This window comes from Rhinoderma darwinii, chromosome 2 (genome assembly GCF_050947455.1).
Source record: "Rhinoderma darwinii isolate aRhiDar2 chromosome 2, aRhiDar2.hap1, whole genome shotgun sequence".
NCBI lineage: Eukaryota > Metazoa > Chordata > Amphibia > Anura > Rhinodermatidae > Rhinoderma > Rhinoderma darwinii.
Window position 1 is genome coordinate 57,740,370 of NC_134688.1, and position 27,606 is coordinate 57,767,975.

General features: G+C 44.6%; 1 long non-coding RNA gene across 1 annotated transcript in view; it reads left to right on the forward strand.

Moving 5' to 3' along the window:
• Positions 1-13,517, forward strand: part of LOC142740573 (uncharacterized) — a 37,464-nt gene extending 23,947 nt beyond the window's left edge. The window contains exons 2-3 of the long non-coding RNA XR_012880791.1: positions 12,976-13,034; positions 13,417-13,517. This is a non-coding gene — a long non-coding RNA (uncharacterized LOC142740573). The remainder of the gene's footprint in view (positions 1-12,975; positions 13,035-13,416) is intronic.
• The last annotated feature ends 14,089 nt before the right edge of the window (positions 13,518-27,606 follow it).

Here is a 27,606-nt window from a genome sequence, read left to right on the forward strand (position 1 = left end):
TTTGTATTGCTTTTTAGTCGTCAATTTGCATTAAAGCGATTATCCCATAAGGGAAAACCCCTTTATAAAAGGAAACCTGCAGACGATCAGCTGGGAGCAGAGCTGCTAAAACCCTGCAGACGGTCCAGCACTTGACACTGTGGGTGGCCATACATTTCACCAATTCAAAAAAATGGGCGACCATGTAATACATGGTTGTGTTAATTCCTCCAAGCAGGAGATGCACTTTGAAACAGATCTCTACTCTAGAAAATAGAAGGGTGTCCTCGGTGAGGGACCCACCACACTGTGAAGTCCTTATGCAAATGGGAAAGGGTTATCCTGATGGACAACCCCTTTAAGACCCTTTCTGAAAGAGAGACTTGAGCTACACAATGTCTCTCAGCAGCCGGAGATGTGCCCTGCTGCACCTCATTGGGAAGCATTGTGGAAAATGGCGCTATTATCTATCCAAAATATTAAATCATTCTGGACATTATAGATATTTTATATAATATATATATGTACTGTAGAAATATATAAATCACATAAATCAAATAGGCAGCTGTCTACAGCCTCATTCACATACGTTTCATATTTGGAAGGTCCTGAATACAGAGCTAATGTCATTCACTGCAGAAATTTCCATGTAAAAACATGCAGATTCTTATTTAAATAGGAATTTACACCCATATTTGATCGGATTTATATAATATAAGGTAAATGAAGGCAGAAAACATCATGAAAATAGGGAAACAATCTTTTATCCAACAAATGATGGCAAAATGATTTAGCATAAAAACCCATGTGGATTTGGCTCTGTTCACATTGGTGTTTCTGTCTGTACAACTAGCAACTAGCTCATTGATGCTCATAATGAGCTTAAAGAGGAGGTCAAATGGCTCAAGGAAAAACTTATGTACCAGGAAGATAGGTCAAGAAGGAATAACCTCAAAATACGTGGTAATCCTGAGGCCATAGCACCTTCTGAACTTTCCAACTACCTCCAAGTTTTGTTCAAGGCTCTGGTTCCTATATTTGTTCCTCTGTATTTGACACTTGATAGGTCACACAGGATTCCAAAACCCCATTCAGCTCCTGATAACGCTCCCAGGGATGTTCTGTCCAGAGTGCATTTTTATCAAGTCAAGGATCGGATTTTACAAGAAACAAGGAAATTGTGAAAATGGCCAGATCCCTACGCTCATATTTCCATATACCCGGATTTATCTGCCTCTACCCTGATGTTACGAAGACAATTCCAACAGATTACTCTTGCACTCAGAGAGCACAATGTTAAATATAAATGGGGCTTCCCGGTAAAGATCATCGTCTCCAGAAATGGGTCTTTACACGTTATCACCTCTACTTCTGAAGGACTTGCCTTACTGCGACAATGGAACATCCCTGTGCTTGGAAAGGAAGCTTTCTCTGCAAGCAAACCTCCAAGACAACTTCACCCTGAATGGGAAATTGAGCAAGGACACTCTAACACTTGAGTATATTCTTGACTGTCTAACTTACACGTTTTGCTACATGCTTTTATTCTAAACTTTTCTCCTCTCCCCCATGGAGGCCTGTGCGGCGCAGACTAGGCGCCATTTCTTTTTACATTTTTTGTTGTTGTTTCTAGTTTTTGTGTGTATGACCTTATTGTTCTGTCTACCTAGACTATACCTTATTGAATTATGTATGGTGTGGCAAGGCTAGAGGCACCTACATTTGCTTGCATTTCAACCTCATTGTTTTAGATGCCTTTTACATTATCCTCCTTAAATGTTAAGGGGCTTAACAGCCCATACAAGCGACACTTGATGTGGAAGGAGGCTATGGCCCTTCATAGTGATGTTTTCTTTGCACAAGCGACACATTTTTAGGCACACAAACCCCCAAAATGTACTCACTCTAAATTCCCCCATGTGTTCTTTGCATCTAGCCCCCACAAATCTAAGGGTGTACTAATCGCAATTAAGGACTCTGTTGTTTTCCATAAAAAAGAGGTCATCTCTGATCCTCTGGGTAGATTTCTCATTTTTGTGTGTGACATCAATAATATCACATACACTTTGGTCATTTTGTATCTCCCTAATTCCCATCAACTTAGATTTTTTCATAAAAATCTCCGCAAAACACAGAAGATTGTAAAAGTAAGATTGGTGATTGGGGGAGATTTTAATGATGTCATGCACCCTTCAATCGACTCCTCTAACATCCATAGTCCCAGATCTAGTCTGTAACAAACAGCTCTAATGGAGGAACCATATGATGTTTGGCGATGCCAACATGGCAGCGAGCAGGATTTTACATTCTTCTCTGCTACACATAAAGTATATTCCAGGATTGACATGTTTCTGATTAGCAGGCTTGGCCTTGTATACGTTTCTACCTCATCTATTGGAACTATAACATGGTCCGACCACGCTCCAATTTCTCTGGTAATATTGGATCAGTCCCCCTCGCCTCCCTTCTCACTATGGAAGTTGAATGAATTGGTGTTGAACCATCCCCACACTAAAGATTTTATGGATACCCATTTGCAAACGTATTTTCATTTGAATTCACCGTCTTCTACGCATTGTTTCTCCTTATGGAATGCACATAAAGCGTATATGAGAGGGATCGGAATTCAGACTGCTTCTAGGTTGAAAAAAATATAAAATGACATCCTGGCTCAACTACAATCTTTAGAATTCCTTAACAAAAAGCAAGTAACCCATTCTGTCTCATTTCAGATTAAGGCAGTTAGGGATCAGCTACCGCTCTTATGTCTAGACACACGGCAATATTTTAAAAAAATGCAGTTTGTTTTTTATCTACAGGGCAATAAACCTGGTGCCCTGCTGGCTAGAATAATTAAGAAAAAATCTGCCAAGTAAAAGAACCGCGTTTATTGTAGATGAAAGGGGTCACCGTATAACTCATCCTCAAGATATAAGCAAACAATTTTTCAACTATTATCATAAAATGTATCATCTTAAAGAGGCTCTGTCACCAGATTATAAGTGCCCTATCCCCTACATAATCGGATCGGCGCTGTAATGTAGTTAAGTGTTTTTTATTTTGAAAAACGATAAATTTTGAGCAAGTTATGAACAATTTTACATTTATGCTAATTAGTTTCTTAATAGACAACTGGGAATTTTTTTACTTTTTACCAACTGGGCATTGTAAAGAGAAGTGTATGACGCTGACCAATCAGTATCATACACTTCTCTCCTTTCATGTCCATCTGTATTCACAGCACAGTGTGATCTCGAGAGATCACGCTGTGCTGTCACCGATGTCTATTCACACTCCCGACACTTCGGTAAAGTTTCTGAAGGACTTAATCACAGCACAGCGTGATCTCGCGAGTAAGTCCCACAGAAACTTTACCGAAGTGTCGGGAGTTGAGAATAGACATCGCATCCTGGCTGGAGGCAATGTCTATTCACTCTCAAGACATTTCGGTAAAGTTAATGTGGGTGTATGTGACAGCACAGCGTGATCTCGCCAGATCACGCTGTGCTGTGAATACAGATGGACATGAATGGAGAGAAGTGTATGACGCTCATTGGTCAGCATCATACACTTCTCTTTACAACGCCCACTTGGTCAAAAGTTAAAAAACGCCCAGTTGTCTATTAAGAAACTAATTAGCATAAATCTAAAATTGTTCATAACTTGCTCAAAATTTATCGTTTTTCAAATTAAAAACCACTGTAGTTATCTACATTACAGCGACGATCAGATTATGTAGGAGATAGTGCACTTATAATCTGGTGACAGAGCCTCTTTAACCGGTTAAGGACTAGGCTGTTTTACAGCTAAATGACCAGAGCAAATTTCACAATTTTGCTATGCGCTTCTTTAGATGACTATAACGCTGCAGGTGAATAAAGTTCATCTTTGAATTTTACACTCTTTTTAAAGGACAGATAGGGCTTTGTTTTAGTGGCATTTGTCAGTATATATCATTTTTATTTTTTTCTCTAAAGTGGGCAAAATTGGAAAAAAATTCAAGATATTTAGCAAATGCGTCAGTTTAGGCTAGCATTTTTCACACACGGTATAGTCCACGGACAAAATTCATCTCCTTTCACATTCTTCCTCTTCTCCCGTGCATGGGGATACCAAATATGTGTGCCTTATTCGCTGTGTGGGCATGTGCCAGGGCTTGGCATAAAAGGAGGCTTTTTGGCCTTTTCGGTCCAGGAATTTTGCATTTGATTTTAGAGCCGCATACTGTTTTCTGGGGGGCCTAATGCTGCTGAAACATTAGAAACACCCCATAAATGACTTCATTCACACAAGTAGACCCCACAAGGTTTTCTTCAAGGGGTTTATCATATTTTTAGACAGTCCAGTTTTCTTCTGAAAGTTTCTGGAATAAGATGGAACAAAATAAAATCAGCACTTTTTTAGCAAATGCGTCAGTTTAGGCTAGTATTTTTCACACACGGTATAGACCACGGCCAAAATTCATCTCCTTTCACGTTCTTCCACTTCTCCCGTGCATGGGGATACCAAATATGTGTGCCTTATTCACTGTGCGGGCATGTGCCAGGGCTTGGCATAAAAGGAGGCTTTTTGGCCTTTTCGGTCCAGGAATTTTGCATTTGATTTTAGAGCCGCATACTGTTTTCTGGGGGGCCTAATGCTGCTGAAACATTAGAAACACCCCATAAATGACTTCATTCACACAAGTAGACCCCACAAGGTTTTCTTCAAGGGGTTTATCATATTTTTAAACAGTCAAGTTTTCTTCTGAAAGTTTCTTGAATAAGATGGAACAAAATAAAATCAGCACTTTTTTAGCAAATGCGTCAGTTTAGGCTAGTATTTTTCACACACGGTATAGACCACGGCCAAAATTCATCTCCTTTCACGTTCTTCCACTTCTCCCGTGCATGGGGATACCAAATATGTGTGCCTTATTCACTGTGCGGGCATGTGCCAGGGCTTGGCATAAAAGGAGGCTTTTTGGCCTTTTCGGTCCAGGAATTTTGCATTTGATTTTATAGCCGCATACTGTTTTCTGGGGGGCCTAATGCTGCTGAAACATTAGAAACACCCCATAAATGACTTCATTCACACAAGTAGACCCCACAAGGTTTTCTTCAAGGGGTTTATCATATTTTTAGACAGTCCAGTTTTCTTCTGAAAGTTTCTTGAATAAGATGGAACAAAATAAAATCAGCACTTTTTTAGCAAATGCGTCAGTTTAGGCTAGTATTTTTCACACACGGTATAGACCACGGCCAAAATTCATCTCCTTTCACGTTCTTCCACTTCTCCCGTGCATGGGGATACCAAATATGTGTGCCTTATTCACTGTGCGGGCATGTGCCAGGGCTTGGCATAAAAGGAGGCTTTTTGGCCTTTTCGGTCCAGGAATTTTGCATTTGATTTTAGAGCCGCATACTGTTTTCTGGGGGGCCTAATGCTGCTGAAACATTAGAAACACCCCATAAATGACTTCATTCGCACAAGTAGACCCCACAAGGTTTCCTTCAAGGGGTTTATCATATTTTTAGCAAGTCCAGTTTTCTTCTGAAAGTTTCTTGAATAAGATGGAACAAAATAAAATCAGCACTTTTTTAGCAAATGCGTCAGTTTAGGCTAGTATTTTTCACACACGGTATAGACCACGGCCAAAATTCATCTCCTTTCACGTTCTTCCACTTCTCCCGTGCATGGGGATACCAAATATGTGTGCCTTATTCACTGTGCGGGCATGTGCCAGGGCTTGGCATAAAAGGAGGCTTTTTGGCCTTTTCGGTCCAGGAATTTTGCATTTGATTTTATAGCCGCATACTGTTTTCTGGGGGGCCTAATGCTGCTGAAACATTAGAAACACCCCATAAATGACTTCATTCACACAAGTAGACCCCACAAGGTTTCCTTCAAGGGGTTTATCATATTTTTAGACAGTCCAGTTTTCTTCTGAAAGTTTCTTGAATAAGATGGATCAAAATAAAATTAGCAATTTTTTAGCAAATGCGTCAGTTTATACCAGCATTTTTCACACACGGTATAGACCACGGTCAAAATTAATCTCCGTTCACATTCTGCCACTTCTCCCGTGCACGGGGATACCAAATATGTGGCCTTATTTATCACATAGAGATGTAGGAGGGCGGAGGATAGAAGAAGATTATTTCACATATCGCTTTTTTTCAAAGCTGGTTTTACAAAACTCAACAGAGTTTCTATAACAGTTCCAAAATATCTGCTCTTGAAGCAGAAATCCCAAAATATTCATCTAGGGGTATAATGGGAATTTATTTTTTGGGGTTTTCTAAAATAAGAAATTGCAGGTTAATGCAAATGGACTCTCCAGCAGATGAACTTTAGAGAATATGCAAACATGACATCCACCCCCCACCCACCCATTCCCTCCCTCACCCTTGGAGTAAAATCATGGGAAAAATAAAAACGTAATGTAGGGCAAATATATTTTCAACAAATTAACTAAAATCTAATAATTCAGAACAGTGTGGTATTTTTTAAAACATGGCTCAATGCACAGGCCTGGTTGCGAGGGACATGAGGGACAGAAATATCGGGAATCTTTGCGGTGCCCGTCTTTTCTGCAGACGCGGCACTTTTTCTGGGGGTTGCTTCTGGTTGCTGTTGGGGGAATCCGACTGATGAAGTGTCTTTCAGTCAGTCGCGTGACATCCTCAGACTGGGGGCATTCTCGGGTGTCCTGAACATCAAAAATGAGGCCTTCAATAATTTTTTCCTGGAAATCCAGGTATGTGTCTCTGCCTCTGTTTTTTTTGTAGAGCACAAATGAATTGTGGATTGCCACCTGTAACAAATAAATGGCCACCTTTTTGTACCAGGTTTTAGTTTTGCGTTTTACTAAATAGGGCTGTAAAACCTGGTCGCTTAAGTCCACCCCCCCCCATGTACTTGTTATATTCGGACACGCTCACTGGTTTGTGCTTGTCCGATGTTGCCCCTCTTTCCCTCACTGCCACTGTTCCTGCGGTATGAATCGTGCTTAGCACATACACGTCTTTGCGATCCCTGAACTTGACCGCCAGCAATTCTTCAGATGCATAAGCACAGGAGTCCCCCTTTACCATGCGCTTCCCCACTAATTGCTGTGGAAAACCAATTCTGTTTTTGCGCATGGTACCACATGCCCCAGTCCTTGCAGCATGCAAATGCCTAAACAGGGGCACACTCGAATAAAAATTATCACAGTACAGGTGGTACCCCTTGTGAAGTAGAGGCTGCATTATCTCCCACACGATCTTACTGCTGGTGGAAAGATCAGGGGGGCATCCAGGAACATTTATTGTGCGGTCCCGCCCTTCATAAATCCTGAAGGCGGTGGTATATCCTGACCCGCTTTCACACAATTTGTAGAGCTTAACGCCATATCTTGCCCTTTTGGAAGGTAGATATTGGCGAAAGCTAAGTCTGCCATGAAAGTTGAGGAGGGATTCGTCCACACTTACATTCTGCTCAGGGGTGTAGAGTTGCAGAAATAAATTATTCAGGGAATTTATTAGCGGTCTTATTTTGAACAACCGATCCCGGTTTGCATCGGTACTTGGGGGGGCCTGTGCGTTGTCATTGAAGTGGAGGAACCTCATTATTGTCTCATAACGAGACCTGGGCATTACTGCAGAATATACTGGGGTGGCTTGGGCGGGTCTTGTTGACCAGTAAGACCTAATGGAGGGCTTTTTGACAATACCCATATTTAGGGTGAGCCCCAAAACATTTTTTAATTCCTGCAAATTGGTGGGCGTCCAATCTCTGGCATGGGTGGATGAAGGTTTCTGCCTTATATATTGCGTGGCATATAAATTTGTTTCGTGGACAATCTGATTTAGGATGTCGTCCGTTATAAATAAATGGAAGTAATCCATTTGGACAAAATTTGTATTGTCCACGGTTATGCCAGGAGTGGCCGTAAATCCGTGGATTCTAGGCCCAAAAGATGGGGCAGGTGCCCATACAAGAGCCTGGACTGGAGGGACCAGGCTGTCCCGTGCTACAGCGCTACTTGGCCCTGCGCTTTCATGTTCTGCAGTTTCGACTGCATCAGGGACAACGTCCCCTGAAGATGAACCTGAAGTGACGCTGTCATCGTCACTACCTAAAACAGGTTCCATCTCGGACGCCATCTCTGATGCGGTCTCCGACTCAGACCACAGCATGGCGTATGCCTCCTCGGCGCTAAACAACTTCCTCGCCATAACGTAAATAACACTAACACTAACTAAACAAATTTTTTTATTTTTTTTTTTTTTTTTTTATAAAACACACAAGCTAACTGCTATATATATCTACACTACCGCTAACAAAAAAATAAACCGCTATTGCTATATATATTATATATATGTGGATATATATATAATTATATACTCCCTACCTGCCTATTCTAATAGAATAAAAGAAAGAAAGGTAGATAGATAGAAAAAAAGATAGATGGATAGATAGATTGTATAGATAGATAGAAATCTATCTATACAGAGAATGTTTTAGAGTGTAACTGTATTTTTTTGTAACTGTAACTGTATTCTTCTGCAGCAATTCTCCCGAGTCTCTTCTTCTCCTCAAACTGAAACAATGTTTGAGGAGAAGAAAAGAGGCAGGAGATTTACTGCCAGAAAAGTCAAAATAAAACAAACGTGGTCGCTGTGATAGGTTTTCACAGCGATCACATGTTCAGGGACCATCAGATTGGTCCCTGATACTCTGCCCAGTGCCCAGAGCCCTATACGCCGGACTTTAGAGACCCTGACCGCTGGCCGTATATTTACGGCCAGCGGTCGGGAACCTGTTAAAGAGGATAACACAGTATATCAGCCTTGCTTAATAGAAATTGACAATTTCTTGGGCGGCCTGGGTCCCCCTCCCTTTCGGAAGAGAAACAGTCGTTCCTTGGTACACCCTTTACTATCACAGAAGTGTAAAACCTACAGAGTGTGGGGTACAATTAACACACAGTAATATATATGAAAAATACAAACTTTATTCAAGATACAAAATGATTAAAAGATGAGTCATGCAAAGCAGGACAAGACGTCCCTCAATGCAGGGAGCATGTACAAACAGCAATGCAAAACATGGGCATGAGGTATGCAGATAGGGTAAACACAAAATATAAAGTGCATGTGTCCTGAAGTCCATATAAATCCCCAGATGTAATGACTGCACAGTTAACAAAAATGCAAGTATAGTGTGTGACTGATCACATAGTAGGATAATCCATAGTATGAGGAGAAACATATAAATGGACCTGCATGAACAAAGATGTATACAAAAAACATACCTATGCCACTCACTCTGCAAGGAGAGAGACGTCAGACCCGATGCGCGTTTCGGCGGAATGCCTTCATCCGGGGGTGACAGAAGTGTTTACGGCTATTTCAGGGCTAAAATTGGGGAAAGCCCCAAGACCTGACTGCTTCACCGCCCTTTATTACAAAAAATATTGAGAAATGTTATCCCCCAAATTAGTTGAGGTCTATAACAAGGCAGCAGCTGTGGGTTCCTTCCCTGCTGAGATGTTGTCGGCTACAGTAATCACCCTCCCTAAACCGGGTAAGACACCTGATTGTCCTGCCAACTTCTGGCCAATTTCCCTGCTAAACACGAATATAAAACTGTATGCCAAGATAATATACAATAGATTGGTTGCCTTGCTCCCTGATCTGATACATGAAGATCAAATGGGTTTGGTCTCTGTTAGGCAAGCACCAGATGGTACCAGATGCTTTACTAACCTTGTACATTGGGCTAGGACCCATCGAGTGCCTTCCGTGCTCCTTGTCCTGGATGCAGAGAAGGCATTCGATCGGGTCCATTGGGGCTATCTTGGTGCGGTCCTAACTATGTTTGGGTTTATAGGTTTTATTAAATCTGCAATCATGGCTTTATACTCTTCCTTCTGCTAAGGTTATGGCCTCCGGCTACATATCAAACTCATTCCCGATTACTAATGGCACTTGCCAAGGTTGCCCCTTATCACCCCTAATTTTTGCCGTGGTTATGGAGAAATTGGCGGTGTCTATACGACAAAATTCCTTAATACATGGTATTCAAGTGGGAAATACCCAGCATAAAATTGGTCTTTATGTGGATGATGTGATACTATCCTTATCGGATACAATGTCTTCCCTCACAGAAGTGCACTCCGTTCTAGATTTATTTGGGAAATTGTCCTATTATAAAGTTAACTGTGCTAAATCTCATTTGTTGGATGTGGGTCTCCCCCAAGGTATTCAATCTACTATAGGTCACTCATTTCCTTTCAAATGGAATACTCATAAAATATCGTATTTGGGTATCTCTCTCACTAACTCTTTCCCTCTCCTCTTTAAGCATAATTAGTCCCTCCTCCTGCAAAGTATCCCTCAAACCTTAAAATTATACTCCCATGCCTGTACATCAAAATTATGATACTGCGCACTATATTATATCTCTTCTACACAGTTGTAATCCCCCTCCTCGGATCATTTTTGAAAAATCTTCAAAGAATTGTTAACAACTTTATATGGATGCAGAAAAAACCAAGGGTAAGGATGAACACATTGTTCAGACATTGGAGAAATGGAGGCATGGGGGTGCCGGACATTCAAAAATATTATTGGCCAACAGTACTGGACCAAATGAGGTCTTGGAGTGTTTCCTCAAACTCGAAAAGGTGGATTCAAATTGAGCAAACCATGGTTGGTCGCCCATTGATGTCTCTATTTAGTGTGGTCCTGCGAAATTGAATCCCAAGTTCATCTTCAATGTCCCTTAATGTGAAACTTGGAAAAATTATGCCTCCCAACGTCCTACATCCGCCCTAATTCCGTTGGGGAAGCTGCCCTTGCAATATTTGCTATCTGAATTGACGGATATTTCTCAGGATAATTGGATATCTGGGGGATCTCCCACATCCATATGCTATTTAATGATCATTCCCTAAACTCATTCTCGGAGCTAACTGCTCAATACTCTATTCCCAATAAAGACTTCTATAAGTACTTATGTATTCGCCACCTACTTACCTCCAGTTATACTAGAATGCCCATGTTCCCCTCCTTTGCTCAGAGATTTCTCTTTGACCCCACATGTAAGAGTAAGGGTATTTTGGGTTTCTATACTGACCTGGTCTCCTACCTCTCCCTCAGCAAGCCTCCTTATCGCAGAAATTGGGAAAAAGAATTTCAATCCGTATTCTCTTTGGAGGATTTGGGAAATTCCTTGTCTTGGACTAGAAAGGTTTCTAAGGGGGCTCAACATCGGGAATCTTCCCAAAAATTATTATTGAGATGGTATCAAACTCCTTCACAAATTGCAAAATCTAGCCCGACTTACTCGGAGGTGTGCTGGCGGGTATGTGGGTATAAGGGCTCATATATGCACATGTGTTGTCCAGGGGTACATTCCTTCTGGAGTAAAATATTTAGCCTCATTTCTATTACTTCCTCATGCATAATTCATCCGGATCCAGCATTGGCTCTATGCTTTTTGAAAATGGAGACGATCCCGGTGCCTTTCCAAGTGGTGGACAGTCATATTATAATTGCAGCACACCTACTTATTGCAAGGTCATGAAAAATAATGTTACCATTTTTATCCCCGAGGTTATCAATCTCGTAAATATTTATTTTACAATGGAACGAATGTTGGCTCTGAGATCCAATAATTTTTCTAAAATTCTTTCTATTTGGGAACCCTGGACCCAATACCTTGCCTCCAAAACACCAGGGGGTGTCTCACAACCTTCTTCAGTATCTCTCTTTTAAATATGTGTGCATAGATAGTATACAATTACTTTTGTACTGGTTACCAGACTCAAGCCATTTACATTCCCTATTTTTGCCCTTCAGAAATTAATGTTGCCGTTGCTGTAAACTTGTAGGGGTAGTAGTCTCTTGATCTGATTCGATTTGTTTTAATTTTTCCTGATATATCAAGCATCAAGTGCAAAAGTCGATTGTAACCTGCTAATATTTAAAGTTACTACAGATGTCTCAAGGAAGACAACATGATAGGTAATGTTCTGGGCGGACATGTTTGGTTCTGTTTTTTCTTTCTATTTTATTTATTTTTTCTTATTTTACTTTTTCATTGGGTCTTGTTTTCTGGACTAACCCATTGCTTGGTCCTATATTGTACAACGACCACATACTTGTAAAGTATGTCACATACTTGTAAAATGTATGTATGTATGTATGTATGTATGTATGTCACATTTACTATACTGTTGACTCAACATTAATGTGGTAACTGCAACTTTTTATTGCTATGGAAATGTTTCATTTATCATTGATTGTATTTTGTATTGCAACAAAAAATGTAATAAAAATGTAATATTGGAAAAAATATATATTTAACCTCTTTCTTCTGAGATCTTTTCCTCCACATGCTGTTATAACCAACCCATTACTGAAAAAAACATATCTTGACCCGTCTTGCTCTGCTAACTACCGACCTATCTCTTATCTCCGCTTCATCTCTAAATTCCTGGAACGCTTGGTCTACTCCCTTCTAATCGGTTATCTCTCTGTTAAATATTAATGTTAGATATAAATGCTATTCAATAGCAACTAAAGATATAATATGCTGAAATTGACAGTTGAGCAAAACATATATCAGCTATCATTGAACCCAAAAGGGATGCATGATTAATGACATATATAAGTCTTCCAAATGTAGACAGAAAAGCCATCTAAATGTTAAGACAAGCTTATATTTTTGGGTATTTATGATAGCCAGAGATAGACATGGGGTGCGTCACCCCTTGAGACACCCAAGACATACACTGATTCTGACGGAGGGACACACCAAGGGTCAAGAGAGATGGAGATGACAAGTGTACCATACAATGATTATGTAAGATCATTTACCTTTCCCATGTAACTTAAAACTATTCTATATTGTCCTGTATATCTCTTCCTGTATTTCTTAACGTATATTTATTACAATATTACTGCATTTAATTAAACTAAAAAAAAAATTGTATACGTTTCGCATTTCTCCTATTATATACAGATCAAGAATATTGAAGGAACCACAATTAATATTTAACATTGGAGACATTTATCTATTTGGTGAGTAAGATAGATCAACATTTAACACGCTCTACTCTCTTCTTGACCTCTTACAATCTGGTTTCCGCACTCTACACTCGACAGAAACTGCCCTTACTAAAGTCTCAAATGATCTCCTGAGGGCTAAATCTAATGGAAACTACTCTCCATTGATTCTTCTGGATCTCTCTGCAGCCCTTGACACTGTAGACCACCAACTCCTATTCCGTATACTCCACTGTATTGGTCTCAAGGACACTGTTCTCTCTTGGATTTCTTCCTATCACTCTGACCACTCGTTCAGTGTGTCATTTGCTGGTTCTACTTCTTTTTCTCCACTCCTTCTTGCTATCGGGGTTACTCAGGGATCAGTCCTTGATCCGCTCCTCTTTTCTCTACACAGCCCCTATTGGACAAACCATCTGCAGATTTGGATTCCAGTACCATCTCTACACTGATGACAGCAAGGGCCAGCCTTAGGCTACAGTGTGCCCTGTGCGGAATGGCTCTTTGGTGCACCCCCCACGCCATTTATCATTGTTATATATCGTGGGCATTTGGTGCTTTTGTTTGTACTGTAAGGCCTTGTTCACATGGCGTGTATTTGTCATGCTGAAAAACGTGGCAAAAATGCTTGACCTCAATGGGATAGCGCGCCGTTAGTGCATACGACGCATTTTGTTTAAAACCGCGTCGCGTAAAAAAAAGAAGTGTCAGGTCAATTCTTTGGCACATAAAACGCGCCGAAAATGCACCAAAAACGGCTGTAGTTTAAAAAGCGCTTTACAAAAACGCTATTGTTTTTAACACGTTTACACATTGTTGTTTTTTAGCACCGTGTGAACAAGGCCTATGTTTTGTTAAAGCTGTTTTCAGATTACGTCCTGTCTGTCCATTTATATAAAAATAAGTAAAAATCGCTAAAATCGCTGTTTTTTGTTCACATTAGCTCTAAGAAAATTGAATAGGTGATCAAAAAGTTGTATACCAAAATAATGTACCAATAAAAGCTGCAGCTTGTCACGCAAAAAATAAGCCCCCACACCGCTTTATAGACGAGAATCTAAAAAAAAGTTATGGCTCTCGTGCCACCTTGGTGCCCATTTGCCACTTGTTTCCCCTTTACTGTCCTCATGTTCAGTGCCCCCATGATGCCGATTTGCCATTTACTGCCCCTTTAGCACCCTTTGTGACAGAAGAACAATAAATGGGCGATAAATGGCAAATGGGCATCGAAGAGGCACTGAACAGGACGACACTAAAGGGGCAATAAGTGGCAAATGGGCACCAAGGTGGCACTGAATCCTCTGCCCATTTGCCATTTTTGCCCTTTTTAGACCCCCTTCAGTGCCCCCATACAACCAAAGCCCACTGTCTGACTGACCTTCTGGGTTTCTTACAAGCAGTGTACTGTGCCCACTGATGCTGCTGGAGCTGAGCCCTGGGGAAATAGCTAAGGCCGGCCATGATGACACCCAATTATATGCCTCTTCCCATGAAATCACCCGTTTTAATACAGAACACCAGTGATTGTCTGTCCACTGTCTCTAACATCATGTCCTCTATCTAAAACTGAATGTTCCCACCATCTACTACTCTACCTAAACCTGTTGTCTCCATCTCAGTGTGTGGTATTACTATAACTCTTAGGGTATGTTCAGACGAGGTCATTACGTCATCATTACTGTAATCATGTTTTCAGTACGAGACAGTTGTCCGGCAGCGAGGCAGGGACTCCTAGCGTCGTACATAACTATGATGCTAGGAGCCCGGCTCCCTGCACTGTGTTCGGTCCGTTACTTGCGGCCGAAATACGTCCGTCAAGTACGGACATAATGTCCTCGTGTGAACATACCCTTAGGCAGCACACACACTGTCTTAAAGTTATGTTTGACTCCAATCTTTCCTTTACTCTTTATTTTTAATCACTTGCATGCTCATATGGCCTGCACCTCACAAACATCTCTAGAATCCACCTTTTTCTTACAGAGGAAACAGCCAAAACTCTCGATATTGCTCTGACTCATTCTCCTCCATCTTGGGATGCGTTTGCTAGGCTCTGTAACATGTGTGTACATGCGTGCATCATCACACCTGGGAAGGGCGGCTAGGTCTATAAAATAGGGGTGAGCCAGTCAAACTGGGTTCAGCGTTGCTCAGGGGTGAACCTAGCCCCTTTGCTGCCTGAGGCGAACTATAGAAAGGCGCCCCCCCCCCCCCAAATCTATTCAAGTAACCACTGCCGGACGTTCTGACTTTCTGCTGAGTTCAGCAGCCCAGCGCGGATGGCATGATGCAGTGACGTAATCGCGCTAGGCCGCTGACGTCAATAGCGTGCTCTTGGACTGTTGTAGACCGCAGGCCTAAACCAGGCTGTGGTCTACGAGAGAAAACGGTGGGGCAGGGAGTCAACAGCCCAGGGCTGTCTGGCACATTTTAGCCTGGAGGCAAGCACACAGCACTTTACCAGGAGTAGCGGCCCATTTTGGGGGCATTGTGCAATTGCTGAGTTTGTCCTCCCTAACACCACCACTATAGAACTGCTACATGTCAATGGAAAAATCTTCCACTGGAGGAAAAAATGTTTCCCAATGGTGGAGTAAAAGAAAGCTTCACCCGAGCCTGGGACCTGGTACTCTGCCATGTGGAAAAAATGTTCCCTCTGGCGAAAGACTTTTCAGTTGACAGGTAGCAGAGTCTGAAGGGGAATTATTATTTTTTTTTACCTCTAGACTCTAGTGCATTGCAGGGGAGAAGGAAAGTGTATATTTTTTTATTTTTCATACTTTTCCCGGTTGGTTCCAATGGACCGTTTGGACTACGCCGTAGATTTATTTGACTACTTTGATGATCTATGTTTTTTTGTTTTTTTTAATTAAAATGGTGAAAGCGGGTTGTGTGAGGGAGTTTTTATTTAAATTAAAAAATGTTTCTTATGTCCATGTGTTTTTTTAATACATTATTACTGCCAGTGTAATGGCCGCTATCTGATTGACAGCATCCATTACTAAGGCTGGGGCTTACTGTTAACCAGTAAAAAGGCTAGCACCAACCTCCCATTATTACCCCGGTACCCAACACCGCCAGGGGTACCGGGAAGAGCCGGGTACAATCCAATACCTGAACATATGAAGCGACGGCCGGGCACCGTCATTCCTTCAGATGGTCGGGTCTTGGATCGTACCTGGCTCCTCCTGGTACCCCTGGCGGCGTTGGGTACTGGGGTCATAATGGGAGGTTGGTGCTAGCCTTCTTACTGGTTAACACTAAGCCCCAGCCTTAGTAATGGATGCTGAAAGACAGCGGCTATTACGAAGACGGTAATAAAGTATAAAAAAAATACATATTTTTTTAATTGAAATAAAAACTCCCTCACATAACCCTCTGACCATTTTATTTAAAAAAATGTAGATCATCAAAGTAATCCAACGAAACCACGACGTTGTCCAAATGGTCCAGCGGAACCTGCAAAACAAAACATAACCAGTATGAAAAATAATAATACTTCTACTCACCTACTGCAGTCTTCTGTCTTCTGTCTCCTCCCCTGCGCTGCAATAGAAACTAGAGGTCAATGAACTGTACTTCCTATTGTGGCACCCGGGACCTAGAGATCCGGCAGAAATGTTAATCGTTATTAATTATTCTGACACATTTGACACATTTTTTAAACTTTAATGTTCTCATAAACGGTGGGGGTCCTAGCTGTCAGACACCCACCGATCAGCAAGTTACCCCCTACCCTACGAATAGGGGGTAACTTGTTGTAACCGGAATACCCCTTTAATGTACTGGCATATATCTATAGTATATAGGCAGTTGTTAGGACATACCTAAGTATGCCCTAGCAACAGGAAATATGGTAGGACAGGCCTGGGGTCCTTCAATGGACCCTGGGCTGTCTGCCCATATATGGTATGTCCCTCAATCGCGTCACAGGAATTCCCTGTGACACATCCAAGGGACATCCCCCCTTCTCATTTTTCCCTGAATGCTGCAGTCCGTTGTGATCGCAGCATTCACGGGAATAACAGCGGAGATGAGAGGCTTCACTGATCTCCGCCAGCGGGGCTGCGGCTGTGTAATACAGCCATTGCCCCGCTCCTGACAGGAAGTGCGCGCGCGGTCAGCATGAGGTGATGCAGCCGGCGCTGCACTAATGAGCGGCGGTTCAGGCACTGAACACAGAACATGGGTGTGTTTTGCAGCGCGCCCGCCATGTTCTGTCTTCTGTGCCGCTGCTCATTAGTGCAGTGCCGGCCGCATCGCATCATCCTGACCCCGCGCACTTGTTGTCAGGACTCAGGAGTGCGGCAATGACTATCACACGGCCGCAGCTCCGCTATCATACATTCATGTGTTACTATACTGAGCTGTGCAGCCACACAGCTCAGTATCGAAATACATGAAATAACGGTATCGAACAGTTTGGGGATGCAGAGTATCGAAGCAGTAATGAAGTTTCGATGCATCGTGCATCCCTAGCCCTGAGTGCACCATATATCACTTGTGTATGTGTCATGCAGAAACACATATACAGATGCTAATAAAGATGGCTGCCCCCTTCTTTATTAGTACAAACATATGAATAAATACAGTTATATTAGGGAACATTAAAGAGGCTCTGTCACCAGATTCTCAAATCCCTATCTCCTATTGCATGTGATCGGCGCTGCAATGTAGAGAACAGTAATGTTTTGTTTTTTTTTAAAAACGTTCATTTTTGGCCAAGTTATGAGCTATTTTATATATATGCAAATGAGCTTTGAAATGGACAACTGGGCGTTTTTTTTCCGTTATGTCCAACTGGGCGTGTATTGTGTTTTTAACTGGCCGTGTTTATGTGTATGACGCTGACCAATCAGTGACCAGTCAGCATCATACACTCCTCAACATCTGCACGCTCCTCTCCTGAAATATTCTGTGCTGCTGTGAACTCTGCTCTTACCATTACGTAGCTCTCAGTCTGTTACCTCTCCTCCACTCCTGTCCTCAATAACACCTTCACATGATTGGCAAGTCACCACCCCGCACAAGATCGGCACACTCCTCTCCTGAAATATTCTGTGCTGCTGTGAACTCTGCTCTTACCATTACATAGCTCTCAGTCTGTTACCTCTCCTCCACTCCTGTCCTCAATAACACCTTCACATGATTGGCAAGTCACCACCCCGCACAAGATCTGCACGCTCATCTCCTGAAATACTCTGTGCTGCCTTAAACTCTGTGGACAGGTCAGGATCCTGTTTTTTTTAAATGCTGCTGGGGAACCCGCTCGATCCACTATATAAGTCTGCGCCTCCATCCTCTTCTGCCCCAGTCACTTATTCCCAAGCACTGTAAACTTTCAGATTGGTTGCGCTGTGAATATTCGGAGAACGTGATTGGTTTATGTGCAGGGTAATGAACATACAGACAAGCAGTAGAAGACTGACTAAGGGCTGAGCATTTAATTGAATTCAGTCTTCTACTGCTTGTCTGTATGTTCATTACCCTGCACATAAACCAATCACGTTCTCCGAATATTCACAGCGCAACCAATCTGAAAGTTTACAGTGCTTGGGAATAAGTGACTGGGGCAGAAGAGGATGGAGGCGCAGCCTTATATAGTGGATCGAGCGGGTTCCCCAGCAGCATTTAAAAGAAACAGGATCCTGACCTGTCCACAGAGTTTAAGGCAGCACAGAGTATTTCAGGAGATGAGCGTGCGGATCTTGTGCGGGGTGGTGACTTGCCAATCATGTGAAGGTGTTATTGAGGACAGGAGTGGAGGAGAGGTAACAGACTGAGAGCTACGTAATGGTAAGAGCAGAGTTCACAGCAGCACAGAATATTTCAGGAGAGGAGCGTGCGGATCTTGTGCGGGGTGGTGACTTGCCAATCATGTGAAGGTGTTATTGAGGACAGGAGTGGAGGAGAGGTAACAGACTGAGAGCTACGTAATGGTAAGAGCAGAGTTCACAGCAGCACAGAATATTTGGTGGCACAGGAGCGATATTCTCTTAAGGAGGCAACACATCTTGCAGCTGCAAATAAGTGATGGAAACGTCGGCCAGCAGCTCTGTAATGCCGCCCCCTCTAAGACCCTGCAGTGTGCCGCCTGAAGCCAGAGGCTCAACTTGCCTCATGGTAAGTGCGGCCCTGAGCGTTGGGAGAGAGTTTGGAGTGACCTGAAGTGCACGCTGTGAAGATAGGAGAGGAGCGTGGCTTTTTGAAGGAGTCTAAGAAAAGTACTAAAACTGAACCGTCATATGAGGACAGGTAGGGACTGTAACTGCAGCAGGACCCGGGAGAGCAAGCAGTGGTTGGGGAGGTAGCTAACACTGTGAAGAGAGCTAGCTAGGTGGTTAACAGAAGAATGTAAAGGAGACGTTCAGGATAGTCAAAGACAAGAGTGAGCCTGCAGTGCCCAGCAGTAAAGAAACTACTTAGGATTAGGGATGCACGATGCATCGAAACTTCGATACTGTTTCGATACTGTGCAACCCCAAACGGTTCGATACCGTTATTTCATGTATTTCATGTATTTCGATACTGAGCTGTGTGGCCGCACAGCTCAGTATTTGTAACACATGAATGTATGAGAGTGGGGCTGCGGCTGTGTAATACAGTCATTGCCCCGCTCCGGAGTCCTGACAAGTGCGCCGGGTCAGGATAATGCGATGCGGCCGGTGCTGCACTAATGAGAGGCGGCACTGAAGACAGAACATGGCGGGCGCACTGCAAAACACCTCCATGTTCTGTCTTCAGTGCCTGCACCGCCGCTCATTACTGCAGCGCCGGCCGCATCACCTCATGCTGACTGCGCACGCACTTCCTGTCAGGAGCGGGGCAATGACTGTATTACACAGCTGCAGCCCCGCTATCGGAGATCAGAGAAACCTCTCATCTCCGCCGTTATTCCTGTGAATGCTGCGATCATTGCAGCATTCAGGGGACTGCAGCATTCAGGGGAAAATGAGAAGGGGGGGATGCCCCTTGGATCGCGTCACAGGGAATTCCTGTGACGCGATTGAGGGACAAACCATATATGGGCAGACAGCCCAGGGTCCATTGAGTGACCCCAGGGCTGCCTTACAATATTTCCTGTTAGGGCATACTTAGGTATGTCCTAACAACTGCCTGTGTACTATCAGTAAACAGGCTAATGTACTGTAATATAGATATATGCCAGTACATTAAAGTTTAAAAAATAAAGTAAAAACATAAAGTGATGTTAAATTTAAAAAAAATACACATACATCTTTTTTACAATAAACATTAAAATAAGTCCCAATACATAAAACATACACATATTCAGTATTGGCGCGGCCGTAATAACATGTACAACAGTTTTTCTGCATCATTTATGATGTGTACGCTGTAAAAAAATAAAATAAAAACTGCTTTCTATCACTTATTGTGGGGCACGAGGGGTGATGAATTTAACCTCCATGTGCCTCACATTAATAGTAATTAACCCCATCATGTACCTTACACATTAACCCATTATGACTGGGAAACATGATGGGGTTAATTACTATTAATGCGAGGCATGTGGAGGTTAAATTCAGCATCGCACCTCGTGCCTCACATCAGAAAATGGAAGAACTTTTTTTTTATTATTACTTTTGGCAAAGAATCAAATTGGTATCAAAATCGCAATACTAAACGAAGTATCGGTATCGAAGTCCAAATTCTGGTATCGTGACATCCCTACTTAGGATATTGCCGGGTCTCAAACAATAGGTCTATAAGGCCTAACTTGCCTAGGGAGACTTCCCCTTGCATCAAGGGAGGGGTGCCCTTGGCTCTAATTCTGCTGGTCACACAGAACAACAAGCCAGCTATCTTGCCAGCCTGCTCTACCTGTATATAGTTGTAACTACGTGTTGTACTTTCCACACAGAGAAGAATGTATCATTTGTAACCGAATGCGCCATCAGCAACGAACTGTACATATGTTAAAATGAAAGTAAAAGCTAAACTTGATATGTTAACTTTCTGCTTCATTTCATCTTTTTCTGGGCCATTCCTGCGGGGGTTTTATCATTTCCCCTCACCCAACCTGGAACAAAGACTCATTTAAGGACTAACAAATAAAATCTAAGTGCAGCTGTAATGGCAGGAAGGAGGTGAAGGGAAAGTGAGCCCTAATCTACCCACCGCCCTGTCCCTGCCTACTTGCAACGACCCGCCCTAGGCGACGAGGTACAACTGGGCGGCGGTCCCTACGCTGGCTAAGTGCACAGGAAGACAAACAGGGAACACGCAAGGGAAGGGGCAGTAGCCACGGAACGCCACGAGGAAACGGGGCGGCGAACGAACAGTCAGGACCAGGACGAAGTGAGTACACCCGAGCGGACACGGAGACAGAAGCAAGCCAGGGCAAGCAAAGCAGGTCAAGCAGAACTGCAGCAAGGCAGAAGCACGGCAGAAGCAGGCTGGAGCAAGCAGCAGTGGGGCCAGGAATCCAAAAGAATTACAAGCACTGAGGGAGAGCACAGGGCAGGTAATAAAGGGCAGGGGGCGGAGCTAACTCCGAGAGACCAGGCCGCGATAGGCTCTCCCACTCCTGAGCCTGCCACCCTGGTTGGTGGGAGAAGGTGTCAGTCGAACAGGTCTGGCCTCAGGTGTGGATTGATTAATCCCAGGAGTGTAGCTAGATGAAGTACCTGGCAGATCCCTAACAGTACTCCCCCTTTTATGAGGGGCCACCGGACCCTTACTAAGGGGACCCGGTTTAGTGGGGAAGAGGAGGTGGAACCTCCTGATCAATACCCCAGCGTGAACATCACGGGCAGGTACCCAAGTCCTCTCCTCCGGCCCGTATCCTCTCCAATGGACCAGGTACTGGAGGGAGCCCTGGACCATCCTACTGTCCATAATCTTGGCCACCTCGAATTCCACCCCCTCAGGGGTGAGAACGGGAACAGGAGGTATCCTCGAGGGGGACCAGGACGGGGAGCAGCGTTTAAGGAGGGAGGCATGGAAGACGTCATGTATGCGAAAGGATGGGGGGAGCTCCAGACGGAAGGATACAGGGTTGAGGACTTCAATGATCTTATAAGGTCCAATAAATCGGGGAGCAAACTTCCTGGACGGGACCTTAAGGCGCAAGTTCCTGGACGACAACCAGACCAAATCCCCGACGACAAACCGGGGGATAGCAGAACGTCTACTATCCGCCTGAATCTTTTGTGCGCTCTGGGACGCCTCTAGGTTCTTCTGAACCTGGGCCCAGACAGTGCACAGTTCCCGATGAACCTCCTCTACCTCAGGATTATTGGAACAACCAGGGGAGACGGAGGAGAACCTAGGGTTAAACCCGAAATTACAGAAAAACGGGGAGACCCCTGACGAGTTACTGACCCGGTTATTCAGGGAAAATTCAGCAAGGGGAAGGAATGAGACCCAATCGAATTGACAGTCAGAGATGAAACACCTTAAATATTGTTCCAGGGATTGGTTGGTCCTTTCCGTTTGGCCATTGGTTTCGGGATGGAAGGCGGAGGAGAAGGACAGATCAATCTCCAACTTTTTACAAAAAGCTCTCCAAAATAAGGAAACAAATTGTACCCCTCTGTCAGAAACGATATTGACTGGGGCCCCATGGAGACGCAGGATGTGTTTCACAAACAAAGAAGCTAACGTCTTGGCGTTAGGTAGCTTCTTAAGGGGCACAAAGTGGCACATCTTGCTGAAGCGGTCGACTACCACCCACACCACCGACTTGCCCTGAGATGGAGGCAAATCGGTGATAAAATCCATGGAGATATGGGTCCAAGGTCTCTGGGGAATGGGCAAGGAACGTAGTAGGCCCGCAGGTCGGGACCTAGGGGTTTTGGACCTAGCGCAAACCTCACAAGCGGCGACGTAAGCCCTAACATCTTTAGGCAACCCAGGCCACCAATAGTTTCTGGTAATGAGGTGTTTGGTGCCCAAGATGCCAGGATGACCGGATAGAGCGGAGTCATGGTTTTCCCTGAGTACCCTCAGCCGGTATTGCAGGGGAACAAACAGTTTGTCCCCAGGGACGTTCCCGGGAGCTGCACCCTGATCAGCCGCGATATCAGAAGCTAAATCAGAATCCGTGGCAGAGACGATTATACCAGGGGGTAAAATACAAGCGGGATCCTTCTCGGAAGGAGGATTGGCCATGAAACTACGTGACAGAGCGTCAGCCTTAATATTCTTGGACCCAGCCCTATAGGTAACCAAGAAATTAAATCTGGTAAAGAATAGTGCCCACCGAGCTTGTCTAGGATTAAGCCTCCGGGCCGATTCTAGGAAAACCAGATTCTTGTGATCCGTAAGGACCGTTACCTGGTGTCTGGCCCCCTCCAGGAAGTGCCGCCACTCCTCAAAAGCCCATTTAATGGCTAGAAGTTCGCGGTTGCCAATATCATAGTTACTCTCCGTGGGCGAAAACTTCCTAGAGAAGTAAGCACAGGGGCGGAGATGGGTGAGGGAGCTGGTACCCTGGGACAGGACGGCCCCCACTCCCACCTCGGAAGCGTCAACCTCCACAATAAATGGCTCCTCTTGGTTGGGCTGAATCAGCACGGGGGCCGAGATAAAGCACTTCTTGAGAGTCTCAAAGGCCTGGACGGCCTCAGGGGGCCAATGGAGGACATCGGCACCCTTGCGGGTAAGGTCCGTAAGAGGCTTAGCGACGACCGAGAAGTTGGCAATAAATCTCCTGTAATAGTTGGCGAACCCTAAAAAACACTGTAACGCCTTAAGGGAGGCAGGTTGGACCCATTCCGCCACAGCTTGAACCTTGGCAGGGTCCATGCGGAATTCATGAGGAGTGAGGATTTGCCCTAAAAATGGTATCTCCTGTACCCCAAAGACACATTTTTCAGTCTTAGCAAACAGATTATTCTCCCGAAGGACCTGGAGCACCTTCCTGACATGCTCCACGTGGGAGGACCAGTCCTTGGAAAACACCAGTATGTCATCAAGGTACACAACAAGAAAATTACCCAGGTACTCTCTCAGGATTTCATTAATAAAATTCTGGAAGACAGCAGGGGCATTACACAACCCAAAGGGCATGACCAGGTATTCGAAATGACCCTCGGGTGTGTTGAACGCAGTTTTCCACTCATCCCCCTCTTTGATGCGGATAAGGTTATATGCCCCCCGTAGATCGAACTTAGAAAACCATTGGGCTCCCTGAACCTGATTAAAAAGATCCGGAATCAAAGGAAGTGGGTACTGGTTCCTTACGGTGACCTTATTCAGGTTACGATAATCAATGCACGGCCTAAGACCACCATCCTTCTTCCCCACGAAGAAGAAGCCAGCACCTACAGGAGAAGTCGAGGGGCGAATGAAACCCTTGGCCAGGCATTCTTGGATATACACCCTCATCGCTTCACGTTCAGGACATGAAAGATTAAATATCCTACCCTTAGGAAGCTTGGCACTAGGCACCAAATCGATAGCGCAATCGTAATCTCTATGGGGGGGCAACACCTCGGAGGCCTCCTTAGAAAACACATCGGCGAAGTCCTGAACAAACTCAGGAAGTGTGTTTACCTCCTCCCGGGGAGAAATAGAGTTAACAGAAAGACATGACATCAGACATTCATTACCCCATTTGGTGAGATCCCCAGTATTCCAATCAAATGTGGGATTATGCAACTGCAACCAGGGAAGGCCTAAAACCAGATCAGACGATAATCCCTGCATCACCAGTACAGAGCACTGCTCCAAATGCATGGAGCCAACCAGGAGTTCAAAAACAGGAGTATGCTGAGTAAAATAACTATTAGCAAGGGGTGTTGAGTCGATTCCTACTACAGGGATAGGATAAGGTAAATCAATACAAGGCATCTTTAGAGACATAGCAAATTCCACAGACATGATATTAGCAGATGAGCCAGAATCCACGAAAGCACTGCTCGTGGCAGACCGGCCAGCAAACGAGACCTGAAAGGGAAGCAAAATTTTATTGCGTTTCACATTAACGGGAAATACCTGTGCGCCCAAGTGACCTCCCCGATGATCACTTAGGCGCGGAAGTTTTCCGGCTTCTTATTCTTCCGCCTGGGACAGGTGTTCAGTAGATGCTTGTCGTCCCCACAGTAGAAGCAGAGACCATTCATTCTGCGAAACTCCCTACGTTGTCGAGGGGACATGGAGGCCCCGAGTTGCATAGGTACCTCCGAGTCCTCCGTGGAGGGGCGAGGAGACGGGACCTCGGGGGGAATCGCAGAAAAGTCAGAGGGGAGCACACTGAAGCGTTCTAGCTGACGTTCCCTGAGACGTCGGTCAAGTCGTACTGCTAGGGCCATAACCTGGTCAAGGGAGTCAGGCGAGGGGTAGCTAACCAGCAGATCCTTCAGGGCGTCAGATAATCCTAACCTAAACTGGCACCTTAGGGCCGGATCGTTCCACTGAGAAGCTACGCACCACTTCCTAAAATCAGAACAGTATTCCTCAACCGGTCTTCTACCCTGACGTAAGGTCACCAGCTGACTCTCGGCTAAAGCAGTCCTGTCAGTCTCGTCGTAAATGAGTCCGAGGGCAGAGAAAAAACGATCAACAGAGGAAAGTTCAGGGGTGTCAGGAGCCAAGGAGAAGGCCCACTCTTGGGGCCCTTCCTGGAGTCGGGATATGATGATACCCACCCGCTGGTTCTCGGAACCTGAGGAGTGGGGCTTTAGGCGGAAATACAGTCTGCAACTCTCCCGGAAGGAGAGAAACGTCTTACGGTCCCCTGAAAACCGGTCAGGTAACTTGAGGTCGGGTTCTAGAGGTGAGGTGAGGGGTACTACTAAAGCAGCGTCACCCTGATTGACCCTTTGGGCCAGGGCCTGGACCTGTAGGGAGAGGCCCTGCATCTGCTGGGTCAGGGTCTCAAGGGGGTCCATGATAGCGTCAGCGTAGGAGAAATGGTAGACTAGGTAAGGGCTTGTAATTATGTAATGGCAGGAAGGAGGTGAAGGGAAAGTGAGCCCTAATCTACCCACCGCCCTGTCCCTGCCTACTTGCAACGACCCGCTCTAGGCGACGAGGTACAACTGGGCGGCGGTCCCTACGCTGGCTAAGTGCACAGGAAGACAAACAGGGAACACGCAAGGGAAGGGGCAGTAGCCACGGAACGCCACGAGGAAACGGGGCGGCGAACGAACAGTCAGGACCAGGACGAAGTGAGTACACCCGAGCGGACACGGAGACAGAAGCAAGCCAGGGCAAGCAAAGCAGATCAAGCAGAACTGCAGCAAGGCAGAAGCACGGCAGAAGCAGGCTGGAGCAAGCAGCAGTGGGGCCAGGAATCCAAAAGAATTACAAGCACTGAGGGAGAGCACAGGGCAGGTAATAAAGGGCAGGGGGCGGAGCTAACTCCGAGAGACCAGGCCGCGATAGGCTCTCCCACTCCTGAGCCTGCCACCCTGGTTGGTGGGAGAAGGTGTCAGTCGAACAGGTCTGGCCTCAGGTGTGGATTGATTAATCCCAGGAGTGTAGCTAGATGAAGTACCTGGCAGATCCCTAACAGCAGCCATGTATCCATGTCCATATCCTTGTGGCATTTAACTCTTTTCGCCACAGCATTTTAAGTTTTCTCGTTTTTGTTTTTCACTCCCCGCCTTCCAAGAGCCATAATTTTTTTATTTTTCAGCCAATGGAGTGGGGTGAAGGCTTACTTTTTGCGGGAGAAGTAGTAGTTTCTTTTTTACCACATGATTTTATTGTAAGTATTTTATAACATTTTACAACCAGCCATGGAAATCCACCGCAAACAGAAACAGGAGGGGAAGGGAGGGCAAAAAAAACAAAGAAAGATGTGGGGAGGATTAACCCCTTCCCGCTCCTGGACGTACTATTAGGTCATGGCAGCTGTATCGTTCGCGCTCCATGACCTAATAGTGCGTCTCGGGAGTAACGGCCGTTTCGGCCGTCCTCCCGACACATACAGGAGCTGTGACAGCTGCTGTCTTGTTCAGCAGCTGTCACAGCTCCTACAGCGGGGACCGATCGCTGTGTCCCCGCTGATTAACCCCTTAAAAGCCGCGTTCTATAGAGATCGCGGCTTTTTAGGGGTTAAGCTGCCATCGCCGGCCTGCTACGCGATAGCGGCCGGCGATGGTGACTATGGCAACCGGACACCAAACAATGGCGTCCGGCTATGCCATAGACGGAAGCCTAGTGGGTCCTGACAACGTCAGGACCCACTATGCTTGCTGTCAGTGAGTAGCTGACAGTTCTAATACACTGCACTACGCATGTAGTGCAGTGTATTAGAATTGCGATCAGGGCCTCCTGCCCTCAAGTCTCCTAGTGGGACAAAGTAATAAAGTAAAAAACAAGTTAAAAAAAGATGTGTAAAAATAAGAAAATAAAAGTTTTAAAAGTATTAAAAGTAAAAATCCCCCTTTTTACCTGATCAGTCATTTATTATTAATAAAAATATATAAACAAACAAATAAACTATACATAATTGGTATCGCCGCGTCCGTAAGGGCCTGAACTACAAAATTATTTCGTTATTTATCGCGCACGGTGAACGCCGTAAAAGAAAATAATAATAAACCGTACCACAATCACAATTCTTTGGTCACTTCACCTCTCAAAAAATGGAATAAAAAGAGATCAAAAAGTC